This window comes from Amaranthus tricolor, chromosome 2, assembly GCF_026212465.1.
Source record: "Amaranthus tricolor cultivar Red isolate AtriRed21 chromosome 2, ASM2621246v1, whole genome shotgun sequence".
Lineage (NCBI taxonomy): Eukaryota > Viridiplantae > Streptophyta > Magnoliopsida > Caryophyllales > Amaranthaceae > Amaranthus > Amaranthus tricolor.
In genome coordinates, this window is record NC_080048.1 from 11,172,762 (window position 1) to 11,178,783 (window position 6,022).

The window sequence follows — 6,022 nt, forward strand, 5'->3', positions numbered from 1 at the left end:
CAACTAATTTGATATTAGACTCATAAGTGCAAGTTGCTCATACTTATGACTCCCTTGTGAACATGATTTTATTTAACAGATGCTAATTACATTCTTTGCAATATTGAGTATTATTTTGTGTTAGTGAAGCTTTTAGCACAATCTACTAAATTTGTATAATAATGCTTAGATGTGATGTTAATTGAACCTTATTGGTATGAGAAGGTTAATACGTTACGTGATTTGGACGCTTGAGAATCTATATATGACAATATTCACTTCTTATGTGCGAATTACGTCTTTTAACTGTTCATTTACAAAATTCTTTAAGATAAGTGTAGTATTGTCTAAGCTTGATTATCATAGAGGTAGGAGTACACATGCAGATATGTTCGATCGTGAGTTAAATCTTCGACCCCACACTTTCTCACCTTTTTGGAATAGATGAGAAATAAACTTATATTCGTGTTGGATGATGCTGACAGGAAATGCCTCCTCTATCTAGCAAACGTTGGAGACAACGCTCTTCTAACAAGGCACTACGTGAGCTGGTTATGGAACTGGCCGAGGAAAGGAGGTCAAATTCCAAGCCGATCGCAGAGACAGCTTCCTCCATGAGTAAGAGAATCTCTCAGAATAAACCTCCTACGTACTCAGGGACTGGAGAACCTGCAGCCTTGGAAGGGTGGTTACGGGAATTTGACAAATTGTTCAACGTGGTACAATGCCCAGAGCACTTGAGGGTAGACCAGGCTGCATTTTACCTTCAAGAAGAGGCAGATTATTGGTGGTCGAATGCAAGAGATAGTGTGATGAGTGATCCTGATAATCCGCTCAGTTGGAAGGATTTCAAGACGATGATCCGAGAAAAGTTCTACCCACCACATATAAGGAAGCAAAAGTCCAATGAATTTGCCAGACTTGAGATGGGAGGGATGTCCGTGGATGAATACTATAAGAAATTCATGGAATATGTTAAATATTGCCCTGACGACGTCCCTACCGAAGAAAAGAAGATGCAAAGATTTGAATTGGGATTAGTGAACCAGGTGCAAGTTCTCATTGATAGCGACAGGTACACCACATTGGATGCGATGTATCAGAGAGCCGCTCAGGTTGGGAGCTTGCTCAAGTTGGATAAGGGAAAAGAGCCCGAGACTAGTAGTGGGGCCGCCCCAAGTGGGGAAAAGAGGAAAGAGAATTTCCATCAACAACACAGTTTTCATTACAGCAAGAGGCATCGAAGCTTCAATGACCAACACCTTGGAAATAGGAGGAATGGTAAGCCTCGGTCGGGAGGTGCTAGTGATCGAAAGGTGGTCAATAATCGTCTTGGCAAGGAGAGGGTCTTCTTTTGCTCTAAGTGTCCCAACAATCACCCGGGGAAAGACTGTAGTGGGAATTTGGTAGAATGCAAATATTGTGGCAAGCTGGGACACCGAGAATATGAGTGCTTTGCAAAGTATGGACATCCAGCTCAACAATATAATGGGCAACAAAGCTCCAGACCGGGGAATTTCAGAAATAACAACAATGGGAACGACCACAGTGGTAGGAAGCTGAACCACCAAAGGGATTGGAATGGAAATCGCACGCCTCAAAGTAACTTCAAGTCTGGAGGGCTTAATGGGAACAACAATCGGAATGGCAATGGAGGAGCCAACACGGCGGTAACTCATCCAACTATTGGGAGGTTGACAGCTATTAGCAGTAAGGAGGCAGAGTCGGCAAGGGATGTGGTGACAGGTACGTTCCTTGTAAATTCAGTACCTGTTAAAGTATTGTTTGATACTGGAGCATCTGATTCGTTTTTATGCACATCAAAGATCGAGAAGTTAGGATTAAAGAACCCTGAATCCACCTCTAATGTAGTAGCGATTCCATCGGGGGAGTTATTCCGGTGTACTAGGTTATATAGAGGAGTTCCTTTAATCATAGGAGGAGTTGCTTTCCCTAGTAACTTTTATGAGCTCGACATGGATGACTTAGACATAATTCTTGGGATGGATTGGTTAGGTCATTTCAAGGCAGAGATTGAGTGCGACAAACAAGAAGTGAGGCTTGTGGGACCTAAAGGAAAAAGGGTAAAGTATAACAAGGGCACTTCGGGGTTACGGGCTAGCATAGTATCTTCCTTGAGAATGAAGAGATTGCTGAGGCAGGGATTACCTTGTTACTTGTGTTACGTTCGAAGAATAGAGGATAAGGTTGTGGCTCTTGAGACCGTTCCCGTCGTAAACGAGTTTATGGATGTCTTCCCAGACGAAATACCTGGAATGCCACCTACTCGGGACTTTGAATTTACCATAGACTTAGTACCTGGGGCAGGACCCATATCTAAAGCGCCTTATAGGATGGCACCAGCAGAGATGGAAGAATTGAGAAAACAAGTAGAAGAGTTGTTGGAGAAAGGGTACATACGACCGAGTGTTTCGCCCTGGGGGGTACCTGTGTTGTTTGTTCGCAAGAAGGACGGTAGTATGAGACTTTGCATAGATTACCGTGAGTTGAACAAGGTTACTGTGAAGAACAAATACCCTCTACCGAGAATTGATGACCTGTTTGACCAGCTTAAGGGAGACGGGATGTTTTCGAAGATTGACTTGAGGTCTGGCTATCATCAATTGAGAATAGCAGAGAGAGATGTACCCAAGACGGCCTTTAGGACTCGCTATGGGCATTTTGAGTTTACAGTAATGCCATTTGGGCTGACAAATGCACCAGCAGCATTCATGTGTTTGATGAATCGGGTATTCAGTGCATGCCTTGATAAGTTCGTCGTAGTCTTCATTGATGATATCTTGGTGTATTCAAAGGATGAGGAAGAGCACGAGCGACATTTGAGGCAAGTGTTGCAGATACTTCGGGAGAATCAATTGTATGCCAATTTTTCTAAGTGTGAGTTTTGGCTTGAGAAAGTTTCATTTCTGGGGCATTTCGTATCCAAAGAGGGAGTTACCGTGGATCCAGCTAAGATTGAGGCAGTGAGGGATTGGCATACACCGAAAAATGTGACCGAGATTCGAAGTTTTCTGGGTTTGGCTGGTTACTATAGAAGATTTGTGAAGGATTTCTCGAAGATTGCCCGACCAATGACTAATTTGATGAAGAAAGACAAGAGATTTGAGTGGACTGAAGAGTGTGAGGGAGCCTTCCAAACATTAAAGGAGAGATTGACTACTGCACCGGTTTTAACCCTTCCAGACAGCACGTCCGAATATCTTGTGTATAGTGATGCCTCGAAAAATGGGTTAGGGTGTGTGTTGATGCAAGATCGAAAGGTTATTGCTTATGCATCACGACAACTTAAACCGCATGAAGTCAATTATCCGACTCATGACCTAGAACTAGCAGCTATTGTCTTTGCCCTGAAGATTTGGAGACATTACTTGTATGGAGTGAAGTGCAAAATTTATACTGACCATCAAAGCTTGCGATACTTATATACACAACAAAATTTGAACATGAGGCAACGAAGGTGGCTAGAGTTGATTAACGACTATGATGTAGAGTTTAATTACCATGAGGGTAAGGCCAATGTGGTAGCCGATGCTTTGAGTAGAAAGACTTGTCATTCCTTAGCTTCCTTAACTGTTCCTAGAGAGTTGCAGAGAGACTTGGAAGGATTGAATCTCGAGATTGTACAGCGTGGGGAGCTAGAGTCCCGATTAGCAGCCTTATCCATCCGACCCTCAATTTTTGAGGAAATTTTAACAAATCAAGTGAGTGACCCTTTATTAGAGAAGACGAGAGAGCAGGTTAGAGAAGGGAAAGCTGAAGGATTCATGATATTCGAGGATGGTAGCCTTCGGTACAAGGGTCGATGGTGTGTACCTTCTACCTGCACAGAGCTTAAGGAAAAGATCTTGACAGAAGCGCATAGCTCAAGGTACTCTATCCACCCGGGAGGAGACAAAATGTACCAAGACTTGAAGCAGACATTTTGGTGGTCGGGAATGAAAAGAGATATTGCTGAGTTTGTTTCCAAGTGTTTGACTTGCCAGAAGGTAAAGAGCGAGCATAAAAGGCCTGCAGGTTTGCTCCAACCTTTGGATATTCCAGTATGGAAATGGGATGACATATCAATGGATTTTGTTTTGGGTTTACCGAGGACTAAGTCAGGAAATGATACATTATGGGTGATCGTGGATAGACTCACCAAGAGTGCTAAGTTCATTCCGATGAATAATCAGTGGGATATGGATCAGTTGGCTCGAGCTTACCTTAAGAATGTTGTACGATACCATGGTGTCCCTAGATCTATAGTGTCTGATCGCGATACTAGATACGTGTCGAAATTTTGGGAAGCATTCCAGAAAGCTTTGGGTACAGAACTTCTTAAGAGCACATCTTTTCACCCGGCTACTGATGCACAAACTGAACGCACGAATAGAACACTTGAAGATATGTTGCGAGCAGTAGCCTTAGATAGGCAAGGATCTTGGGATGAGTGCCTAGACATGGTGGAATTTTCATACAACAATAGTTACCAGGCAAGCATCCAGATGGCACCTTTTGAGGCTTTGTATGGTCGTCGTTGTCGTAATCCTGTATGTTGGGACGACTTCAGTGAATCTGTTACTCTAGGACCGGCCATGTTAGAGGAGATGACTGATCAGGTAAAAATGATTCGAGAAAGACTTAAAGCGGCCCAGGATCGACAAAAGTCCTACGCAGATCTTAAGAGGAGACCTGATGAGTTCGCCGTGGGGGATTTTGTGTTATTGAGAGTTTCACCGATGAAGGTAGTCATGAGGTTTGGCAAGAGGGGGAAGTTGAGCCCAAAGTTTATAGGACCTTATGAGATCACAGAGAAGGTAGGAAAGGTCGCTTACAGACTAGCATTACCCAATGAGTTGGGTAAGGTCCATGATGTGTTTCACATTTCGCAGTTGAAGACATATGTTCCCGATAAATCTCATGTGCTAGATCCTGAACCCTTAGATCTGGATGAGAATCTATCTTATGAAGAGAAGCCTATCCAGATCTTAGATTCTAAGGTGCGTAGTACGAGGAGAAAAGATATAAAGATGGTGAAAGTTCTATGGGCTAACCAGCGCACACAGGAGGCAACGTGGGAAACTGAAGATTCCATGCGTGAGAAATACCCGCACCTTTTTTTCTTGAGGTTAGTAAGTTACGGGGTCGTAACTAAGTCTTTAAGGGGGGTAGAATGTGATAGAATTTCGCACGTTTTGCACGTATTTTCTCCTCTATGATATCGACCTATTACAAATTACATGCTTTTGATTGATCGCGTCGAGTCAATTGTATGATTTTTACATGTTTTTGATTGATTATGTTAAGTTAATTGTGTGATATTTACATGCTTTGTTTGGGTGTTGAGTTAATTTAGATGATTATGAATGCTCGGAACGAAATATGTATGAATATTTGGATTGAGTGAGTATAATAGTGTCAATAAGGTCACGATTCTCGAGTTAATTCTTTAGGCTTAAAATCGTTAAGACGCCTTCTTGAGTTATTAGAAATATAAATTTTCACAATTAGTATCTTCGTTGCGCTAGTTTCGGGGACGAAACTCCTTTTAAGGGGGGTAGTCTGTAACACCCCGAGATTTTAATGACGTAATTATTTAATATTTAATGCTTTTTAAAGATTTTACAATTATTATTTAATTATTCCCGAATTAATTTTAATAAATTCCTTTCACATACGGATTTAAATGTCGACTTATATATATATTAGAAATATAGTTACGATTCTCAAATAAAGAGATTCAAATAAAAATGATTATTTTATTAAAATGTGTGAACCCACGAAGGTGAGTCTCTTAGTTGGGTCTCGTAAGATAATAAATCGAGATAAAAATAAATAAAATAAGCCTAATAATAATAATAATAATAATAAAAAAAAAAAAAAAAGAGAAAAAGGAAAAAGAAGTATAAATACCCATGAAACCCTAAACGCTCGCAAGACCAAGCCGTCATTCTCCCTTCTCCTCCTTTCCTTCCCTCCTTGCACCAGCAGCCGCCTCCCCCTCCCCGCACAGCAACCAGCCGCCAACAACACCAGCAGCAGG